This window comes from Pseudophryne corroboree, chromosome 6, assembly GCF_028390025.1.
Source record: "Pseudophryne corroboree isolate aPseCor3 chromosome 6, aPseCor3.hap2, whole genome shotgun sequence".
In the NCBI taxonomy this organism is placed as follows: domain Eukaryota; kingdom Metazoa; phylum Chordata; class Amphibia; order Anura; family Myobatrachidae; genus Pseudophryne; species Pseudophryne corroboree.
The window spans coordinates 164,686,421-164,711,614 of NC_086449.1; positions in this window are offsets into that span (position 1 = coordinate 164,686,421).

Sequence of the window (25,194 nt, forward strand, 5' to 3'; positions counted from 1 at the left end):
CAAAAAAGTGCACTTGTTCTGCATGCTGATGCTAATAATAATAATAATAATAATAATAATAATAATCAGTTTTATACAGTGGTAAATGCACCACACTGCATTTGTCAGGAGGTATTAACAGTTCCATGCCTCAGTTGTGGGTTTTGGTGTCCCCGTCCTCCTCTAGGCTGGAGAATAGGCAGTTGGTAGAACGCGAGCATTATTGATTGTCTCAATGCGTAGGAATGGCACGGTATTGGTAGCTTTGGATAACCAGTTTCATTATACAGATGGCTTAGTTATTATTCATGCATATTAGCATTTCCCTATGGCACGGTATTGGTAGCTTTGGATAACCAGTTTCATTATACAGCTGGCTTAGTTATTATTCATGCATATTAGCATTTCCCTATGGCACGGTATTGGTAGCTTTGGATAACCAGTTTCATCATACAGCTGGTTTAGTTATTATTCATGCATATTAGCATTTCCCTATTTACTTTCAAAACACTTAATAAAAATAATAAACAATTAGGTGTAAAACATATTTGACTATCCCTTCCTCATTCTGCCGGAGACTACCTGAAATAATAGCAATCTACATGATCCCCTGAATAGTTACTCAATCTACCTGACAAAAAAAAGAAAAGAAATCAGCGATACATACATTCAAAAGGGATCAACTGCGACATTTCCCTGTATTGGAATAAGGTACAATGATCCCTAGGGCTACATGCATTTTAAATAAGGTTTTATCGTGCCCACTTACAGTATATGGAACATCATTGTAATAAACAATACACAAAGAAATACTGCAAAATAGCAGTGTCTTTTCTTCAGCAAGTAGATCTTGCTAACTTTGGGTATTATTTACATACGGATGTAAGTCATTTTCATGACACGACTCTCAGATGTAACAGTACGTGCCCGCGCTGATATGTGTTAATTTCACAATATCCCTGAAATGCTTTTTCAAAAGTAGGAAAGTATGATGTAAAATGAAATATTTGTTGTCTACACATGGCAGTGGTATCTACAGCTCCCACACAATGCTGTGTTTAGCATTCTGGGATATTCCATGTTGATAGACCCCATGTGAATTTGCTAACAGTATTAGCATTGGAAGCCCTGAAAAAATTAATAAATAAATAAATAAAAATAAATAAATAACAGTTGTTGCAGTAACGGGTTTACCAATAATCTGGCGTTGGATAGGTATAGCTGGTGAAATGTAGTTCAAAGGGGGTTTGTATTCTAATCCTACCTTTTCAGATTTCATAAGGCATTAGTGGTTTATCTGAATGGGCATAAAATTAGTTCTTCTTGTTATACAAGGCAGTGTGAATGTATAATGATATAAACCCGCAATGATGTGGTTGCAGGGATAGGGGCAGAAGTTCAGCAGGAACAAGCTTTGCAATTGACATCACGTGCATCCTGAATACATAATGCCTCATGAAAATATTATAGTGGGTGCTAAAAGGTACAGTTTTTACTCTCTAAACATTGTAACTGTTTTTTATTTCAGACGTTCAGTTATGCAGAGGTTTGCTGGGAAATTTTTTCTTTTTATTTTTTTATTACCAAATGTTTTTAATAAAATAGTGTAATCTGTTGGCCTTGTCATCATGTCATTCAATTATTCTACAACGGGCCTTTCTGAGAATATAGATAAACATAAAAAGATAAATAGACCACTTTTTAAAATACTATAATACACAAGTCAAGTTAACCTATAAATTCCTGCGACTGACATCTGCATGTTATTCAGTGTAATTGTCGATGGCTTGTCGATATAGCGGCCACCATCATGAATAGTCATAGTTTCTGATCTGGACAATGCTTAAAATGCTTTTTTCTTAATTTATGAAATGATTTCACTGATATCGGCCTGTATCCAGAAATAGTTATAAGAATTAATAATTAATCCAAGAAAAAAGATGCTCATACTACGTCCCATTGAGTACCAACAGAAGTAGATCAGGGTAATTAGGACCTTCGCCATTCTCCGCTCTCGGCGCCACAGCTCATACTGTAACCCACTGAGTGCCATCAGAAACAACATAGCTGTAACTATGCATATCATTTGCAATAGTGTTTAAATAGATTTTAATCTGTGTTTCCCCAAGGATATGCACATATGTATGGCTAATATTATTTATAGCACATTGACAGTTATTGATTTATGATTATTTGTATATCTACATTTACTGTAATTTATAGATGATAAATCAGGGTCGTAGCCAGAACTTTGTGGGACCCGATAGCAACATTTTGAAGGGTTCCTGTCCTAATGCATCTAGAGACACCTATCCACAGCAATTGTTAATTTTAAACCCATAATAATATATGTATTATTTATTTATTAATTACCAGTTTATTTATATAGCGCTGTGCAGAGAACATTTTCCCATTCATTTCAGACCCTGCCCCAGTGGAGCTTACAATCTATATTACCTATCACATGTACACACAGACACATTCACGATAGGGTTAATTTTGTTGAGAGCCAATTAACCTACCAGTTTATATTTGGATTCTGAGCCATACTGTTGCCATGGTAAATGTTATGCCCCATAGTAGTGTCCTAGTCTATTTTATGAACCACAGTAGTGCTCTAGTCAAATTCATTGTAGGGCTATCAGTACACATTATCCAACACTGTGACATCAATTTACATTATGACATGCAGTGTGCCCAGTTCATATTATGCCACACTATAGTGCCGCCACTTCATATTGTGCCACATTACAGATGCCCAGTTCAGATTATGAAAAATTATAATGCGCAACATTTCATTTTATATCACATTACAGTGAACAAGTGAAGGGGCATAAATACATATATTGAAGGCCTGATGGCAATGGTTTGTAAGGGACCCTGCATAACAAACAAAGTGTGCCCCTCTTAGCTCTGGGTCCATAGCAGCTGCACTAAAGGCATCTATGGTAGCGATGCCCTTGTGATAAATCCATGTTATACACCTGGAAATAGTAAACTTTTCTTACATTTGTTATCAAAGGATGTATAGTGTAAAGGGCCTATCAAAACTTCCCTTAATATTTGCATTAAGTAATAATACTGTGCTTTGCTGCGGCAGTATGATAATATATCACCCCTACACTATGAAAGTGATGTTGAAACGTTTTATAAATTAGATTGCTTACATTTAAAAAGAGAGAATTTGTGAATTAATCCTCTCATTCATGGGACGGTTGTGTTTAATTTTTGCATAATGTTATTTTACAGATTTTTCCAGTAAAACTTAATGTTAGCGTTGTAAACCTCTGCTGTCTAATAGGCACACAGAGATCTGTCCTCAGGGTTTATCTTGCCAGAGGTCCTCCACAGATGGTTGTATGACTTTCATTCATTATACTGTGTGTATTGAGAACCTATAGTGACTGTGCTTGTATAGACTGTTATTATATTAATGGTTATGTTAACATAACATCAGGTTTTACTTAATCACAGGAGCAGCATGGACATAATGGATGATGTATTACCTTTCTGTTATATAGAATGGTACTGAAGAGCCCGATGCAGACCGTCATCACAAACATAGGGAACGCTTCAAGAATCCTTTTGTGATCAACAATGATTTAACAGGTAGGATTATCGAATTAGTCATACAGTCAATGGTGGGGGTGGAATCCTGGCAAGGTATTGGAAGTACCTCGCACGCTTTGATTTTACTGTATAAACCGTTGACGCTTATTTACTGAGGAGTTTATACCAGATAGTAACAATCAATAAACAGGCAAGAGTTACCTTTTAGAGCCACATTACAATGGGACATAAAAACAAATCCTCAAGTTGAATGGGAAAAGACACAATGAATCTCGCAGAATGTATTTTTAAGCGATTATGAGACACATAAAGATACTTTAGTTCTGTAAGCAATCCTGCAAAGTATAAATAATATAATTGAAATAAATGATATTATTTTACTTAACAAAATATTTACAGCATGATGCTTGTCATCTCATGTAGAGAAACCAGACATTGCTTGTCAAGGTGCTATATCTCTGCATTGCATGGTATCGGGCAGATCGAATGCTATAGCATATTTAATTGAGTTGCAGTGTCCTAGGTAACAATAAATGTTTTGTACAGGCTGCACATTGATAGATTCATACGCAGATAAGACATGCAACAGTAAACATACATGTGTAATGCTTCATTTAAGCTTCTTCTACTATTGCAGCACCACTTTTGGGACTTTTTTAAATCGTTAGGAAAGGCGGTCATTGTTTATAGTCGAGAGAGAGGGAAACCTCTACCACAGTAACACATAGGAAATCATTTTACCATGGGGCCTCTCCCTTAACCAGATCATTTAGGACAGTATATAGCCGTATTTCCTGATGCTGCATCCACTTGTAGCCTTAGATGAAACCCATGGGGACTGTCAGTGGGAGGACCAGCCAAAACGTAGTTTGTACTTATTAGCACTGATCACTCATATCTTTTCCCTACGCCGACATATAAAGTTGGTAAAATAACTAGATTTGATGTAATTATAGAAATAATGCCATTCAAAATGTAAATCTGAATGAAGAAAGTTTTTGTTTACATTGCAAGTAACAGATATACCCCATCAAACTCTCTAATGGTTTTGAAGGGTCTGCCCAGACCCTGACTGTTATATGAAAACATTATTTCTCTATCGTCCTAAGTGGATGCTGGGGTTCCTGAAAGGACCATGGGGAATAGCGGCTCCGCAGGAGACAGGGCACAAAAAAGTAAAGCTTTACTAGGTCAGGTGGTGTGCACTGGCTCCTCCCCCTATGACCCTCCTCCAGACTCCAGTTAGATTTTGTGCCCGAACGAGAAGGGTGCAATCTAGGTGGCTCTCCTAAAGAGCTGCTTAGAGAAAGTTTAGTTTAGGTTTTTTTTCTTTACAGTGAGTCCTGCTGGCAACAGGATCACTGCAACGTGGGACTTAGGGGGAAAGTAGTAAACTCACCTGCATGCAGAGTGGATTTGCTGCTTGGCTACTGGACACCATTAGCTCCAGAGGGATCGAACACAGGCCCAGCCGTGGAGTCCGGTCCCGGAGCCGCGCCGCCGACCCCCTTGCAGATGCTGAAGCGTGAAGAGGTCCGGAAACCGGCGGCTGAAGACTCCTCAGTCTTCATAAGGTAGCGCACAGCACTGCAGCTGTGCGCCATTTTCCTCTCAGCACACTTCACTGGGCAGTCACTGAGGGTGCAGAGCGCTGGGGGGGGGCGCTCTGAGAGGCAAATATAAACCTTATACAAGGCTAAAAATACCTCACATATAGCCCATAGGGGCTATATGGAGATATTTAACCCCTGCCTGACTGGAAAAATAGCGGGAGAAGAACCCGCCGAAAAAGGGGCGGGGCCTATCTCCTCAGCACACGGCGCCATTTTCTGTCACAGCTCCGCTGGTCAGAACGGCTCCCAGGTCTCTCCCCTGCACTGCACTACAGAAACAGGGTAAAACAGAGAGGGGGGGCACATTAATGGCTATATATATATATATTAAAGCAGCTATAAGGGAGCACTTAATATAAGGATATCCCTTGTATATATAGCGCTTTGTGGTGTGTGCTGGCAGACTCTCCCTCTGTCTCCCCAAAAGGGCTAGTGGGTCCTGTCTTCATTAGAGCATTCCCTGTGAGTTTGCGGTGTGTGTCGGTACGTGGTGTCGACATGTATGAGGACGATATTGGTGTGGAGGCGGAGCAATTGCCAAATATGCAGATGTCACCCCCCAGGGGGTCGACACCAGAATGGATGCCTTTATTTGTGGAATTACGTGATGGTTTATCTTCCCTTAAACAGTCAGTTGAGGACATGAGGCGGCCGGACAATCAATTAATGCCTGTCCAGGCGCCTCAAACACCGTCAGGGGCTGTAAAACGCCCTTTGCCTCAGTCGGTCGACACAGACCCAGACACGGGCACTGATTCCAGTGACGACGGTAGAAATTCAAACGTATTTTCCAGTAGGGCCACACGTTATATGATTTTGGCAATGAAGGAGACGTTACATTTAGCTGATACTACAGATACCGTAAAACAGGGTATTATGTATGGTGTGAAAAAACTACAAACAGTTTTTCCTGAATCAGAAGAATTAAATGACGTGTGTGATGAAGCGTGGGTTGCTCCTGATAAAAAGTTGATAATTTCAAAAAAGTTATTGGCATTATACCCTTTCCCGCCAGAGGTTAGGGCGCGCTGGGAAACACCCCCTAAGGTGGACAAGGCGCTCACACGCTTATCCAAACAAGTGGCGTTACCCTCTCCTGAGACGGCCGCACTTAAGGATCCATCAGATAGAAAGATGGAAGTTATTCAAAAGAATATATACACACATGCAGGTGTTATACTACGACCAGCTATAGCAACTGCCTGGATGTGCAGTGCTGGAGTAGTTTGGTCAGAATCCCTGATTGAAAATATTGATACCCTAGATAGGGACAATGTTTTACTGTCGTTAGAACAAATAAAGGATGCATTTATCTATATGCGTGATGCACAGAGGGATATTTGCACACTGGCATCTCGGGTGAGTGCTATGTCCATTTCAGCCAGAAGAGCCTTATGGACACGACAGTGGACAGGCGATGCGGATTCAAAACGTCACATGGAGGTTTTGCCGTATAAAGGGGAGGAGTTATTTGGAGTTGGTCTATCAGACTTGGTGGCCACGGCTACTGCCGGGAAATCCACTTTTTTACCTCAAGTCACTCCCCAACAGAGAAAGGCACCGACCTTTCAACCGCAGCCTTTTCGCTCCTACAAAAATAAGAGAGCAAAGGGCTTGTCGTACCTGCCACGAGGCAGAGGAAGAGGGAAGAGACACCAACAGGCAGCTCCTTCCCAGGAACAGAAGCCCTCCCCGGCTCCTGCAAAAACCTCAGCATGACGCTGGGGCCTCTCAAGCGGACTTGGGGACAGTGGGGGGCCGTCTCAAAAATTACAGCGCGCAGTGGGCTCACTCGCAGGTAGACCCCTGGATCCTGCAGATAATATCTCAGGGGTACAGGTTGGAATTAGAGACGGATCCTCCTCATCGTTTCCTGAAGTCTGCCTTACCAACCGTCTCTTCCGAAAGGGAGAGGGTGTTGGAAGCCATTCACAAGCTGTACGCTCAGCAGGTGATAGTCAAAGTACCCCTATTACAACAAGGAAAGGGGTATTATTCCACTCTATTTGTGGTACCGAAGCCGGATGGCTCGGTAAGGCCTATTCTAAATCTGAAGTCCTTGAACCTCTACATAAAAAAGTTCAAGTTCAAGATGGAGTCACTCAGAGCAGTGATAGCGAACCTGGAAGAAGGGGACTTTATGGTATCCTTGGACATCAAGGATGCGTATCTACACGTTCCGATTTACCCCGCACACCAGGGGTACCTCAGGTTCATTGTTCAAAACTGTCACTATCAGTTTCAGACGCTGCCGTTCGGATTGTCCACGGCGCCTCGGGTCTTTACCAAGGTAATGGCCGAGATGATGATTCTTCTTCGAAGAAAAGGCGTATTAGTTATCCCATACTTGGACGATCTCCTAATAAGGGCAAGGTCCAGAGAACAGCTGGAGACAGCTTTAGCACTATCTCAAGAGGTGCTAAGACAACACGGGTGGATTCTGAATATTCCAAAATCCCATTTAATCCCGACAACTCGTCTGCTGTTCCTAGGAATGATTCTGGACACGGTTCAGAAAAAGGTTTTCCTTCCAGAGGAAAAAGCCAAGGAGTTATCCGATCTGGTCAGGAACCTCCTAAAACCAGGAAAAGTGTCAGTACATCAATGCACAAGAGTCCTGGGAAAAATGGTGGCTTCTTACGAAGCAATTCCATTCGGCAGATTCCATGCAAGAATATTCCAAAGGGATCTGTTGGACAAATGGTCAGGGTCGCATCTGCAGATGCACCTGCGAATAACCCTGTCACCAAAGACAAGGGTGTCACTTCTGTGGTGGTTGCAGAAGGCTCACCTATTAGAAGGCCGCAGATTCGGCATTCAGGATTGGATCCTGGTGACCACGGACGCCAGCCTGAGAGGCTGGGGAGCAGTCACACAAGGAAGAAACTTCCAGGGAGTATGGACGAGTCTGGAAAAGTCTCTTCACATAAACATTCTGGAACTAAGAGCAATCTACAATGCTCTAAGCCAGGCGGAACTTCTCCTGCAAGGAAAGCCGGTGTTGCTTCAGTCGGACAACATCACGGCGGTCGCCCATGTAAACAGGCAGGGCGGCACAAGAAGCAGGAGTGCAATGGCAGAAGCTGCCAAGATTCTTCGCTGGGCGGAGAATCACGTGATAGCACTGTCAGCAGTGTTCATCCCGGGCGTGGACAACTGGGAAGCAGACTTCCTCAGCAGACACGATCTTCATCCGGGAGAGTGGGGTCTACATCCAGAAGTCTTCAACATGTTAATAGACCGTTGGGAAAGACCAATTGTAGACATGATGGCGTCTCGCCTCAACAAGAAACTGGACAAATATTGCGCCAGGTCAAGAGATCCACAGGCAATAGCTGTGGACGCACTGGTAACTTCTTGGGTGTACCAGTCAGTGTATGTGTTTCCTCCTCTGCCGCTCATACCAAAGGTATTGAAGATCATACGGCAAAGAAGAGTAAGAACAATACTAGTGGTTCCGGATTGGCCGAGAAGGACTTGGTATCCGGAACTTCAAGAGATGCTCACGGACGAACCGTGGCCTCTACCTCTGAGAAGGGACCTGCTACAGCAGGGTCCCTGTCTTTTTCAAGACTTACCGCGGCTGCGTTTGACGGCATGGCGGTTGAACGCCAGATCCTAAAAGGGAAAGGCATTCCAGAAGAAGTCATTCCTACCTTGATTAAGGCACGGAAGGAAGTCACCGTGAAACATTATCACCGCATTTGGCGAAAATATGTAGCGTGGTGCGAGGATCGGAAGGTTCCGACGGAGGAATTCCAACTGGGTCGTTTCCTACATTTCCTGCAATCAGGATTATCTATGGGTCTCAAATTGGGATCCATTAAGGTTCAAATTTCGGCCCTGTCAATATTCTTCCAAAAAGAATTGGCCTCTGTCCCTGAGGTCCAGACTTTTGTCAAGGGAGTACTGCATATACAGCCTCCTGTGGTGCCTCCGGTGGCACCGTGGGATCTAAATGTAGTTTTAGATTTCCTCAAATCCCATTGGTTTGAACCATTGAAAAAGGTGGATTTGAAATATCTCACATTGAAAGTGACTATGTTACTAGCCCTGGCCTCTGCCAGGAGAGTATCTGAATTGGCGGCTTTATCTTATAAAAGTCCTTATCTAATCTTCCATTCGGATAGGGCAGAACTGCGGACTCGTCCGCATTTTCTCCCTAAAGTGGTATCAGCATTTCATCTGAACCAACCTATTGTGGTGCCTGCGGCCACTAGCGACTTGGAGGACTCCAAGTTGTTGGACGTTGTCAGAGCCTTAAAAATATACATTGCAAGGACGGCTGGAGTCAGAAAATCTGACTCGCTGTTTATATTGTATGCACCCAACAAGTTGGGCGCACCTGCTTCTAAGCAGTCGATTGCTCGTTGGATTTGTAACACAATTCAACTTGCACATTCTGTGGCAGGCCTGCCACAGCCTAAAACTGTAAAAGCCCACTCCACAAGGAAGGTGGGCTCATCTTGGGCGGCTGCCCGAGGGGTCTCGGCATTACAACTCTGCCGAGCAGCTACGTGGTCGGGGGAGAACACGTTTGTAAAATTTTACAAATTTGATACCCTGGCAAAGGAGGACCTGGAGTTCTCTCATTCGGTGCTGCAGAGTCATCCGCACTCTCCCGCCCGTTTGGGAGCTTTGGTATAATCCCCATGGTCCTTTCAGGAACCCCAGCATCCACTTAGGACGATAGAGAAAATAAGAATTTACTTACCGATAATTCTATTTCTCGGAGTCCGTAGTGGATGCTGGGCGCCCATCCCAAGTGCGGATTATCTGCAATACTTGTACATAGTTATTGTTAACTAATTCGGGTTATTGTTAAGGAGCCATCTTTAAGAGGCCCTTTCTGTTGTCATACTGTTAACTGGGTTTAGATCACAAGTTGTACGGTGTGATTGGTGTGGCTGGTATGAGTCTTACCCGGGATTCAAAATGCCTCCCTTATTGTGTATGCTCGTCCGGGCACAGTACCTAACTGGAGTCTGGAGGAGGGTCATAGGGGGAGGAGCCAGTGCACACCACCTGACCTAGTAAAGCTTTACTTTTTTGTGCCCTGTCTCCTGCGGAGCCGCTATTCCCCATGGTCCTTTCAGGAACCCCAGCATCCACTACGGACTCCGAGAAATAGAATTATCGGTAAGTAAATTCTTATTTTACAGTATATGGTACTGCCAATCACGTTAAAGGTTAACATCTTTCTGCATACGTTATGTTAACAGCTTCATTAAAGCAATCCTAGCAAGTGCCATTTTAATTGCACAGTGCACTAGTTCCCAGCAAGGCAGAAAACTGGTATCACAATCGGTGCTAAAGCAGCTGTAAGCCTGACACACTTAGTCTGCAAGTACACAAACCTGGCAACAGGCAGTACAGGCTTTTTAAGGATATACATATGGGGATTTCATTTATTTATTTTGTCATATATTGTGTCTGAGTAGGAGGGTAGCTATATGTTTCTGCAGGCAATGCCATAGTTTAATGTGTGGTATGGTTGTTATCCCAGCTTTTGTAGAACTACAATGCCCAGCAAGCCCTTCCATTCATAGTGCTTTCAGTTTCACAAAAGTTGTAGAGCCACAAATCTACACTCTAGGGACTGGCTTTATTATTATTATTATTATTGTTATTAGTTATATGGCGCCACAGGGGTTCCAAAGCGCCTAACAAAGAACATAAACAAATGAACACAGCAAGACAATGTAGGACAAATACATGGTATATAAACATTGCTGCATCAGGGGACAGGACACTGAAAATAATTTGTATCTCAGATGTAATAAATAGCTTTTGCAATCATTTTCTATACATGGATTTATGCATGTTGTGTCTTACACAGTGGGTAAATATATATAAAAAAAACAAATGTTTGTTTAGTAACAGGAACTATTTATTTAGTCTTTTTCCTATTACAGTCATAGTTACAGGTGGAATAGTGTATATAAGAATGTTATGCTTGCTGCACTCCGTACAGATATTTGTTCCTGGCAATCTTCTTCAACATTTCGATTTAATTCTCATGTTTCATTTTTTGTTTAAATATTAAATTTACAAACACCCAAAGAACGTAAGACCATATACCAGGACTGTTTGACCAGCTTTTACACTGAAAAACCTACAAGTTTCTCATAGCATGTAACTGTAAGTCATTTTCTTGCTGTGCTCATTTGTTTATGTTCTTTGTTAGGCGCTTTGGAACCCCTGTGGCGCCATATAACTGATAACAATAATAATAATAATAATAATAATAATAATAATAAAGCCAGTCCCTAGAGTGTAGATTTGTGGCTCTACAACTTTTGTGAAACTGAAAGCACTATGAATGGAAGGGCTTGCTGGGCATTGTAGTTCTACAAAAGCTGGGATAACAACCATACCACACATTAAACTATGGCATTGCCTGCAGAAACATATAGCTACCCGCCTACTCAGACACAATATATGACAAAATAAATAAATGAAATCCCCATATGTATATCCTTAAAAAGCCTGTACTGCCTGCTGCCAGGTTTGTGTACTTGCAGACTAAGTGTGTCAGGCTTACAGCTGCTTTAGCACCGATTGTGATACCAGTCTTCTGCCTTGCTGGGAACTAGTGCACTGTGCCAGTGGCGTAAGTTCATCACAGTTGCCCGGAGGCAAGATAAATATTGGTGCCCCCCATTTCCTATATTAAGATAAATATATGTATGTATGTGTGCGTATATGTGTGTGCGTGCGTGTGTGTGTGTGTGTGTGTGTGTGTGTGTGTGTGTGTGTGTGTGTGTGTGTGTGTGTGTGTGGAGTGATCTGAAAAAAATGTATTTAAAAATGTATTTATACATTTAATTGTCTTTTATTTTAAATCACACATTTCTTAGCAGTCATACCCAGGATTAGAACCCATGACCTGTTACACTAACAGCAGACACTTTACTAATGGAGCTATTTGCTCCTGTAGAGGAAGCAACTATATGAAGTTACGTGTAATTGTCAGAGAAGTATCTTCATATAGTTAAAATTCTCATATTGCCTATGCAGGAGTAAACAGCCTCATCAGTAAGGTGTCTGCTTCCAGTGTAATAGGTTGTGGTTTCTTATCCTGGGTGTGATACTTGTAAAATGTGTATATTCAGTATAATAAAGAGGGTGTGATTTGTAAGGTGCAGGGACCAGTGAGGAAGTTGGCCACTGAAAAGACAGCAACAGCTATCAATTAACTTAATTCAATGGTGTCACAGAATGGGGGGAGAGGTGCCCCCCTTCAGAGCAGAAGCCCGGCGGCAGATGACTCTGTTGCCTCCCAGAGTTCTGCCTCTGCACTGTGCACTTAAAATGGCACTTGCTAGGATTGCTTTAATGAAGCTGTTAACATAACGTATGCAGAAAGATGTTAACCTTTAACGTGATTGGCAGTACCATATACTGTAAATAATGTTTTCATATAACAGTCAGGGTCTGGGCAGGCCCTTCAAAACCATTAGAGAGTTTGATGGGGTATATCTGTTACTTGCAATGTAAACAAAAACTTTCTTCATTCAGATTTACATTTTGAATGGCATTATTTCTATAATTACATCAAATCTAGTTATTTTACCAACTTTATATGTCGGCGTAGGGAAAAGATATGAGTGATCAGTGCTAATAAGTACAAACTACGTTTTGGTTGGTCCTCCCACTGACAGTCCCCATGGGTTTCATCTAAGGCTACAAGTGGATGCAGCATCAGGAAATACGGCTACTGTCCTAAATGCTCTGTTTAAGGGAGAGGCCCCATAGTAAAATGATTTCCTATGTGTTGTTGTGGTAGAGGTTTCCCTCTCTCTCGACTATAAACAATGACCGCCATTTCCTACCGATTTAAAAAAGTTCCAAAAGTGGTGCTGCAATAGTAGAAGAAGCTTAAATGAAGCATTACACATGTATGTTTACTGTTGCATGTCTTATCTGCGTATGAATCTATCAATGTGCAGCCTGTACAAAACATTTATTGTTACCTAGGACACTGCAACTCAATTAAATATGCTATAGCATTCGATCTGCCCGATACCATACAATGCAGAGATATAGCACCTTGACAAGCAATGTCTGGTTTCTCTACATGAGATGACAAGCATCATGCTGTAAATATTTTGTTAAGTAAAATAATATCATTTATTTCAATTATATTATTTATACTTTGCAGGATTGCTTACAGAACTAAAGTATCTTTATGTGTCTCATAATCGCTTAAAAATACATTCTGCGAGATTCAAGGTGTCTTTTCCCATTCAACTTGAGGATTTGTTTTTATGTCCCATTGTAATGTGGCTCTAAAAGGTAACTCTTGCCTGTTTATTGATTGTTACTATCTGGTATATACTCCTCAGTAAATAAGCGTCAACGGTTTATACAGTAAAATCAAAGCGTGCAAGGTACTTCCAATACCTTGCCAGGATTCCACCCCCACCATTGACTGTATGACTAATTCGATAATCCTACCTGTTAAATCATTGTTGATCACAAAAGGATTCTTGAAGCGTTCCCTATGTTTGTGATGACGGTCTGCATCGGGCTCTTCAGTACCATTCTATAAAACAGAAAGGTAATACATCATCAATTATACCCATGCTGCTCCTGTGATTAAGTAAAACCTGATGTTAACACAACCATTAATATAATAACAGTCTATACTAGAGATGAGCGCCGGAAATTTTTCGGGTTTTGTGTTTTGGTTTTGGGTTCGGTTCCGCGGCCGTGTTTTGGGTTCGACCGCGTTTTGGCAAAACCTCACCGAATTTTTTTTGTCGGATTCGGGTGTGTTTTGGATTCGGGTGTTTTTTTCAAAAAACCCTAAAAAACAGCTTAAATCATAGAATTTGGGGGTAATTTTGATCCCAAAGTATTATTAACCTCAAAAAACATAATTTACACTCATTTTCAGCCTATTCTGAACACATCACACCTCACAATATTATTTTTAGTCCTAAAATTTGCACCGAGGTCGCTGTGTGAGTAAGATAAGCGACCCTAGTGGCCGACACAAACACCGGGCCCATCTAGGAGTGGCACTGCAGTGTCACGCAGGATGTCCCTTCCAAAAAACCCTCCCCAAACAGCACATGACGCAAAGAAAAAAAGAGGCGCAATGAGGTAGCTGTGTGAGTAAGATTAGCGACCCTAGTGGCCGACACAAACACCGGGCCCATCTAGGAGTGGCACTGCAGTGTCACGCAGGATGTCCCTTCCAAAAAACCCTCCCCAAACAGCACATGACGCAAAGAAAAAAAGAGGCGCAATGAGGTAGCTGACTGTGTGAGAAAGATAAGCGACCCTAGTGGCCGACACAAACACCGGGCCCATCTAGGAGTGGCACTGCAGTGTCACGCAGGATGTCCCTTCCAAAAAACCCTCCCCAAACAGCACATGACGCAAAGAAAAAAAGAGGCGCAATGAGGTAGCTGACTGTGTGAGAAAGATAAGCGACCCTAGTGGCCGACACAAACACCGGGCCCATCTAGGAGTGGCACTGCAGTGTCACGCAGGATGTCCCTTCCAAAAAACCCTCCCCAAACAGCACATGACGCAAAGAAAAAAAGAGGCGCAATGAGGTAGCTGACTGTGTGAGAAAGATAAGCGACCCTAGTGGCCGACACAAACACCGGGCCCATCTAGGAGTGGCACTGCAGTGTCACGCAGGATGTCCCTTCCAAAAAACCCTCCCCAAACAGCACATGACGCAAAGAAAAAAAGAGGCGCAATGAGGTAGCTGTGTGAGAAAGATAAGCGACCCTAGTGGCCGACACAAACACCGGGCCCATCTAGGAGTGGCACTGCAGTGTCACGCAGGATGTCCCTTCCAAAAAACCCTCCCCAAACAGCACATGACGCAAAGAAAAAAAGAGGCGCAATGAGGTAGCTGTGTGAGTAAGATTAGCGACCCTAGTGGCCGACACAAACACCGGGCCCATCTAGGAGTGGCACTGCAGTGTCACGCAGGATGGCCCTTCCAAAAAACCCTCCCCAAACAGCACATGACGCAAAGAAAAAAAGAGGCGCAATGAGGTAGCTGACTGTGTGAGTAAGATTAGCGACCCTAGTGGCCGACACAAACACCGGGCACATCTAGGAGTGGCACTGCAGTGTCACGCAGGATGTCCCTTCCAAAAAACCCTCCCCAAACAGCACATGACGCAAAGAAAAAAAGAGGCGCAATGAGATAGCTGTGTGAGTAAGATTAGCGACCCTAGTGGCCGACACAAACACCGGGCCCATCTAGGAGTGGCACTGCAGTGTCACGCAGGATGTCCCTTCCAAAAAACCCTCCCCAATCAGCACATGATGCAAAGAAAAAGAAAAGAAAAAAGAGGTGCAAGATGGAATTATCCTTGGGCCCTCCCACCCACCCTTATGTTGTATAAACAAAACAGGACATGCACACTTTAACCAACCCATCATTTCAGTGACAGGGTCTGCCACACGACTGTGACTGATATGACGGGTTGGTTTGGACCCCCCCCAAAAAAGAAGCAATTAATCTCTCCTTGCACAAACTGGCTCTACAGAGGCAAGATGTCCACCTCATCTTCACCCTCCGATATATCACCGTGTACATCCCCCTCCTCACAGATTATCAATTCGTCCCCACTGGAATCCACCATCTCAGCTCCCTGTGTACTTTGTGGAGGCAATTGCTGCTGGTCAATGTCTCCGCGGAGGAATTGATTATAATTCATTTTAATGAACATCATCTTCTCCACATTTTCTGGATGTAACCTCGTACGCCGATTGCTGACAAGGTGAGCGGCGGCACTAAACACTCTTTCGGAGTACACACTTGTGGGAGGGCAACTTAGGTAGAATAAAGCCAGTTTGTGCAAGGGCCTCCAAATTGCCTCTTTTTCCTGCCAGTATAAGTACGGACTGTGTGACGTGCCTACTTGGATGCGGTCACTCATATAATCCTCCACCATTCTATCAATGTTGAGAGAATCATATGCAGTGACAGTAGACGACATGTCCGTAATCGTTGTCAGGTCCTTCAGTCCGGACCAGATGTCAGCATCAGCAGTCGCTCCAGACTGCCCTGCATCACCGCCAGCGGGTGGGCTCGGAATTCTGAGCCTTTTCCTCGCACCCCCAGTTGCGGGAGAATGTGAAGGAGGAGATGTTGACAGGTCGCGTTCCGCTTGACTTGACAATTTTGTCACCAGCAGGTCTTTCAACCCCAGCAGACCTGTGTCTGCCGGAAAGAGAGATCCAAGGTAGGCTTTAAATCTAGGATCGAGCACGGTGGCCAAAATGTAGTGCTCTGATTTCAACAGATTGACCACCCGTGAATCCTTGTTAAGCGAATTAAGGGCTGCATCCACAAGTCCCACATGCCTAGCGGAATCGCTCCGTGTTAGCTCCTTCTTCAATGCCTCCAGCTTCTTCTGCAAAATCCTGATGAGGGGAATGACCTGACTCAGGCTGGCAGTGTCTGAACTGACTTCACGTGTGGCAAGTTCAAAGGGCATCAGAACCTTGCACAACGTTGAAATCATTCTCCACTGCACTTGAGACAGGTGCATTCCATCTCCTATATCGTGCTCAATTGTATAGGCTTGAATGGCCTTTTGCTGCTCCTCCAACCTCTGAAGCATATAGAGGGTTGAATTCCACCTCGTTACCACTTCTTGCTTCAGATGATGGCAGGGCAGGTTCAGTAGTTTTTGGTGGTGCTCCAGTCTTCTGTACGTGGTGCCTGTACGCCGAAAGTGTCCCGCAATTTTTCTGGCCACCGACAGCATCTCTTGCACGCCCCTGTCGTTTTTTAAAAAATTCTGCACCACCAAATTCAAGGTATGTGCAAAACATGGGACGTGCTGGAATTTGCCCATATTTAATGCACACACAATATTGCTGGCGTTGTCCGATGCCACAAATCCACAGGAGAGTCCAATTGGGGTAAGCCATTCCGCGATGATCTTCCTCAGTTGCCGTAAGAGGTTTTCAGCTGTGTGCGTATTCTGGAAAGCGGTGATACAAAGCGTAGCCTGCCTAGGAAAGAGTTGGCGTTTGCGAGATGCTGCTACTGGTGCCGCCGCTGCTGTTCTTGCGGCGGGAGTCCATACATCTACCCAGTGGGCTGTCACAGTCATATAGTCCTGACCCTGCCCTGCTCCACTTGTCCACATGTCCGTGGTTAAGTGGACATTGGGTACAACTGCATTTTTTAGGACACTGGTGAGTCTTTTTCTGACGTCCGTGTACATTCTCGGTATCGCCTGCCTAGAGAAGTGGAACCTAGATGGTATTTGGTAACGGGGGCACACTGCCTCAATAAATTGTCTAGTTCCCTGTGAACTAACGGCGGATACCGGACGCACGTCTAACACCAACATAGTTGTCAAGGACTCAGTTATCCGCTTTGCAGTAGGATGACTGCTGTGATATTTCATCTTCCTCGCAAAGGACTGTTGAACAGTCAATTGCTTACTGGAAGTAGTACAAGTGGGCTTACGACTTCCCCTCTGGGATGACCATCGACTCCCAGCGGCAACAACAGCAGCGCCAGCAGCAGTAGGCGTTACACGCAAGGATGCATCGGAGGAATCCCAGGCAGGAGAGGACTCGTCAGACTTGCCAGTGACATGGCCTGCAGGACTATTGGCATTCCTGGGGAAGGAGGAAATTGACACTGAGGGAGTTGGTGGGGTGGTTTGCGTGAGCTTGGTTACAAGAGGAAGGGATTTACTGGTCAGTGGACTGCTTCCGCTGTCACCCAAAGTTTTTGAACTTGTCACTGACTTATTATGAATGCGCTGCAGGTGACGTATAAGGGAGGATGTTCCGAGGTGGTTAACGTCCTTACCCCTACTTATTACAGCTTGACAAAGGGAACACACGGCTTGACACCTGTTGTCCGCATTTCTGGTGAAATACCTCCACACCGAAGAGCTGATTTTTTGGGTATTTTCACCTGGCATGTCAACGGCCATATTCCTCCCACGGACAACAGGTGTCTCCCCGGGTGCCTGACTTAAACAAACCACCTCACCATCAGAATCCTCCTGGTCAATTTCCTCCCCAGCGCCAGCAACACCCATATCCTCCTCATCCTGGTGTACTTCAACACTGACATCTTCAATCTGACTATCAGGAACTGGACTGCGGGTGCTCCTTCCAGCACTTGCAGGGGGCATGCAAATAGTGGAAGGCGCATGCTCTTCACGTCCAGTGTTGGGAAGGTCAGGCATCGCAAACGACACAATTGGACTCTCCTTGTGGATTTGGGATTTCAAAGAACGCACAGTTCTTTGCGGTGCTTTTGCCAGCTTGAGTCTTTTCAGTTTTCTAGCGAGAGGCTGAGTGCTTCCATCCTCATGTGAAGCTGAACCACTAGCCATGAACATAGGCCAGGGCCTCAGCCGTTCCTTGCCACTCCGTGTGGTAAATGGCATATTGGCAAGTTTACGCTTCTCCTCCGACAATTTTATTTTAGGTTTTGGAGTCCTTTTTTTTCTGATATTTGGTGTTTTGGATTTGACATGCTCTGTACTATGACATTGGGCATCGGCCTTGGCAGACGACGTTGCTGGCATTTCATCGTCTCGGCCATGACTAGTGGCAGCAGCTTCAGCACGAGGTGGAAGTGGATCTTGATCTTTCCCTAATTTTGGAACCTCAACTTTTTTGTTCTCCATATTTTATAGGCAGAACTAAAAGGCACCTCAGGTAAACAATGGAGATGGATGGATTGGATACTAGTATACAATTATGGACGGACTGCCACGGTTAGGTGGTATAAAAAAACCACGGTTAGGTAGTATATATTATAATAATAATACAATTATGGATGGACGGACTGCCTGCCGACTGCCGACACAGAGGTAGCCACAGCCGTGAACTACCGCACTGTACACTGGTTGATAAAGAGATAGTAGTATACTCGTAACAACTAGTATGACACTATGACGACGGTATAAAGAATGAAAAAAAAACCACGGTTAGGTGGTATATATTATAATAATAATACAATTATGGATGGACGGACTGCCTGCCGACTGCCGACACAGAGGTAGCCACAGCCGTGAACTACCGCACTGTACACTGGTTGATAAAGAGATAGTAGTATACTCGTAACAACTAGTATGACACTATGACGACGGTATAAAGAATGAAAAAAAAACCACGGTTAGGTGGTATATATTATAATAATAATACAATTATGGATGGACGGACTGCCTGCCGACTGCCGACACAGAGGTAGCCACAGCCGTGAACTACCGCACTGTACACTGGTTGATAAAGAGATAGTAGTATACTCGTAACAACTAGTATGACACTATGACGACGGTATAAAGAATGAAAAAAAAACCACGGTTAGGTGGTATATATTATAATAATAATACAATTATGGATGGACGGACTGCCTGCCGACTGCCGACACAGAGGTAGCCACAGCCGTGAACTACCGCACTGTACACTGGTTGATAAAGAGATAGTAGTATACTCGTAACAACTAGTATGACACTATGACGACGGTATAAAGAATGAAAAAAAAACCACGGTTAGGTGGTATATATTATAATAATAATACAATTATGGATGGACGGACTGCCTGCCGACTGCCGACACAGAGGTAGCCACAGCTGTGAACTACCGCACTGTACACTGGTTGATAAAGAGATAGTAGTATACTCGTAACAACTAGTATGACACTATGACGACGGTATAAAGAAAGAAAAAAAAATACCACAGTTAGGTGGTATATATTATAATAATAATACAATTATGGATGGACGGACTGCCTGCCGACTGCCGACACAGAGGTAGCCACAGCCGTGAACTACCGCACTGTACACTGGTTGATAAAGAGATAGTAGTATACTCGTAACAACTAGTATGACACTATGACGACGGTATAAAGAATGAAAAAAAAACCACGGTTAGGTGGTATATATTATAATAATAATACAATTATGGATGGACGGACTGCCTGCCGACTGCCGACACAGAGGTAGCCACAGCCGTGAACTACCGCACTGTACACTGGTTGATAAAGAGATAGTAGTATACTCGTAACAACTAGTATGACACTATGACGACGGTATAAAGAATGAAAAAAAAACCACGGTTAGGTGGTATATATTATAATAATAATACAATTATGGATGGACGGACTGCCTGCCGACTGCCGACACAGAGGTAGCCACAGCCGTGAACTACCGCACTGTACACTGGTTGATAAAGAGATAGTAGTATACTCGTAACAACTAGTATGACACTATGACGACGGTATAAAGAATGAAAAAAAAACCACGGTTAGGTGGTATATATTATAATAATAATACAATTATGGATGGACGGACTGCCTGCCGACTGCCGACACAGAGGTAGCCACAGCCGTGAACTACCGCACTGTACACTGGTTGATAAAGAGATAGTAGTATACTCGTAACAACTAGTATGACACTATGACGGTATAAAGAATGAAAAAAAAACCACGGTTAGGTGGTATATATTATAATAATAATACAATTATGGATGGACGGACTGCCTGCCGACTGCCGACACAGAGGTAGCCACAGCCGTGAACTACCGCACTGTACACTGGTTGATAAAGAGATAGTAGTATACTCGTAACAACTAGTATGACACTATGACGACGGTATAAAGAAAGAAAAAAAAATACCACGGTTAGGTGGTATATATTGTAATACAATTATGGATGGACGGACTGCCTGCCGAGTTCCGACTGCCGACACAGAGGTAGCCACAGCCGTGAACTACCGCACTGTACTGTGTCTGCTGCTAATATAGACTGGTTGATAAAGAGATAGTATACAATACATACAACAATATACTACTATACTGGTGGTCAGGCACTGGTCACCACTAGTCACACTGGCAGTGGCACTCCTGCAGCAAAAGTGTGCACTGTTTAATTTTAAATTAATATAATATTATGTACTCCTGGGGGCTCCTGCTATAACAACCTGCAGTGCTCCCCAGTCTCCCCCACAATTATTATAAGCTTTGCCTTTTATACATTGATGTGCAGCACACTGGGCTGAGCTGAGTGCACACAGACTGAGTCACACTGTGTGACTGGCTGCTGCTGTGTATCGTTTTTTTTCAGGCAGAGAACGGATATAGCAGAGAACGGATATATTATATTAAAATAAATAAAAGTTAACTAACAACAACTGCACTGGTCACTGTGGTAAACTCTGTCTGACTCTGCACAATCTCTCTCTCTCTTCTAATCTAATTTCTAATGGAGAGGACGCCAGCCACGTCCTCTCCCTATCAATCTCAATGCACGTGTGAAAATGGCGGCGACGCGCGGCTCCTTATATAGAATCCGAGTCTCGCGAGAATCCGACAGCGTCATGATGACGTTCGGGCGCGCTCGGGTTAACCGAGCAAGGCGGGAGGATCCGAGTCTGCTCGGACCCGTGAAAAAAACATGAAGTTCGTGCGGGTTCGGTTTCAGAGAAACCGAACCCGCTCATCTCTAGTCTATACAAGCACAGTCATTATAAGTTCTCAATACACACAGTATAATGAATAAAAGTCATACAATCATCTGTGGAGGACCTCTGGTAAGATAAACCCTGAGGACAGATGTCTGTGTGCCTATTGGACAGCAGATGTTTACATCGCTAACATTAAGTTTTACTGGAAAAATCTGTAAAATAACATTATGCAAAAATTAAACACAACCGTCCCATGAATGAGAGGATTAATTCACAAATTCTCTCTTTTTAAATGTAAGCAATCTAATTTATAAAACGTTTCAACATCACTTTCATAGTGTAGGGGTGATATATTATCATACTGCCGCAGCAAAGCACAGTATTATTACTTAATGCAAATATTAAGGGAAGTTTTGATAGGCCCTTTACACTATACATCCTTTGATAACAAATGTAAGAAAAGTTTACTATTTCCAGGTGTATAACATGGATTTATCACAAGGGCATCGCTACCATAGATGCCTTTAGTGCAGCTGCTATGGACCCAGAGCTAAGAGGGGCACACTTTGTTTGTTATGCAGGGTCCCTTACAAACCATTGCCATCAGGCCTTCAATATATGTATTTATGCCCCTTCACTTGTTCACTGTAATGTGATATAAAATTAAATGTAGTGCACTATAATTTTTCATAATCTGAACTGGGCATCTGTAGTGTGGCACAATATGAAGTGGCGGCACTATTGTGTGGCATAATATGAACTGGGCACACTGCATGTCATAATGTGAATTGATGTCACAGTGTTGGATAATGTGTACTGATAGCTCTACAATGAATTTGAACTAGAGCACTACTGTGGTTCATAAAATAGACTAGGACACTACTATTGGGCATAACATTTACTATGGCAACAGTATGGTTCAGAATCCAAATATATACTGGTAGGTTAATTGGCTCTCAACAAAATTAACCCTATCGTGAATGTGTCTGTGTGTACATGTGATAGGTAATATAGATTGTAATCTCCACTGGGGCAGGGTCTGAAATGAATGGGAAAATGTTCTCTGTACAGCGCTATATAAATAAACTGGTAATTAATAAATAAATAATAAATATATTATTATGGGTTTAAAATTAACAATTGCTGTGGATTGGTGTCTCTAGACGCATTAGGACAGGAACCCTTTAAAATGTTGCTATCGGGTCCCACAAAGTTCTGGCTACGACCCTGATTTATCATCTATAAATTACAGTAAATGTAGATATACAAATAATCATAAATCAATAACTGTCAATGTGCTATAAATAATATTAGCCATACATATGTGCATATCCTTGGGGAAACACAGATTAAAATCTATTTAAACACTATTGCAAGTGATATGCATAGTTACAGCTATGTTGTTTCTGATGGCACTCTTTGGGTTACAGTATGAGCTGTGGCGCCGAGAGCGGAGGATGGCAAAGGTCCTAATTACCCTGGTCTACTTCTGTTGGTACTCAATGGGACGTAGTATGAGCATCTTTTTTCTTGGAGTAATTATTAATTCTTATAACTATTTCTGGATACAGGCCGAGATCAGTGAAATAATTTCATAAATTAAGAAAAAAAACATTTAAGCATTGTCCAGATCAGAAACTATGACTATTCATGATGGTGGCCTCTATATCGACAAGCCATCGACAATTACACTGAATAACATGCAGATGTCAGTCGCAGGAATTTATAGGTTAACTTGACTTGTGTATTATAGTAGTGTTAAAAAGTGGTCTATTTATCTTTATATGTTTATCTATATTCTCAGAAAGGCCCGTTGTAGAATAATTGAATGACATGATGACAAGGCCAACAGATTACACTATTTTATTAAAAACATTTGGTAATAAAAAAATAAAAAATAAAAATTTCCCAGCAAACCTCTGCATAACTGAACGTCTGAAATAAAAAACATTTACAATGTTTAGAAAGTAAAAACTGAACCTTTCAGCAGCCACTGTAATGTTTTCATGAGGCATTATGTATTCAGGATGCACGTGATGTCAATTGCAAAGCTTGTTCCTGCTGAACTTCTGCCCCTATCCCCGCAACCACACCAGCTAGGGATTATATCATTATACATTCACACTGCCTTGTATAACAAGAAGAACTAATTTTATGCCCATTCAGATAAACCACTAATGCCTTATGAAATCTGAAAAGGTAGGATTAGAATACAAACCCCCTTTGAACTACATTTCACCAGCTATACCTATCCAACGCCAGATTATTGGTAAACCCGTTACTGCAACAACTGTTATTTATTTATTTTTATTTATTTATTTATTAATTTTTTCAGGGCTTCCAATGCTAATACTGTTAGCAAATTCACATGGGGTCTATCAACACGGAATATCCCAAAATGCTAAACACAGCATTGTGTGGGAGCTGTAGATACCACTGCCATGTGTAGACAACAAATATTTCATTTTACATCATACTTTCCTACTTTTGAAAAAGCATTTCAGGGATATTGTGAAATTAACACATATCAGCGCGGGCACGTACTGTTACATCTGAGAGTCGTGTCATGAAAATGACTTACATCCGTATGTAAATAATACCCAAAGTTAGCAAGATCTACTTGCTGAAGAAAAGACACTGCTATTTTGCAGTATTTCTTTGTGTATTGTTTATTACAATGATGTTCCATATACTGTAAGTGGGCAGGATAAAACCTTATTTAAAATGCATGTAGCCCTAGGGATCATTGTACCTTATTCCAATACAGGGAAATGTCGCAGTTGATCCCTTTTGAATGTATGTATCGCTGATTTCTTTTCTTTTTTTGTCAGGTAGATTGAGTAACTATTCAGGGGATCATGTAGATTGCTACTATTTCAGGTAGTCTCTGGCAGAATGAGGAAGGGATAGTCAAATATGTTTTACACCTAATTGTTTATTATTTTTATTAAGTGTTTTGAAAGTAAATAGGGAAATGCTAATATGCATGAATAATAACTAAACCAGCTGTATGATGAAACTGGTTATCCAAAGCTACCAATACCGTGCCATAGGGAAATGCTAATATGCATGAATAATAACTAAGCCAGCTGTATAATGAAACTGGTTATCCAAAGCTACCAATACCGTGCCATAGGGAAATGCTAATATGCATGAATAATAACTAAGCCAGCTGTATAATGAAACTGGTTATCCAAAGCTACCAATACCGTGCCATTCCTTCCTACGCATCGAGACAATCAATAATGCTCGCGTTCTACCAACTGCCTATTCTCCAGCCTAGAGGAGGACGGGGACACCAAAACCCACAACTGAGGCATGGAACTGTTAATACCTCCTGACAAATGCAGTGTGGTGCATTTACCAATGTATAAAACTGATTATTATTATTATTATTATTATTAGCATCAGCATGCAGAACAAGTGCACTTTTTTGTGTTGCAATGACTCAGTATCTTCTGTGTGATAGATTTCAACGCTGTTATGGAATGGTTACAGGACTCTCCTTATAAAGCTGAAATGTTGTTGACACATGCAAAACTCAGACCCTACGGGTGGAGCTATAGGGGTCATGTACAAATAGGGTTTCAAAAAACAGCTTATTTATT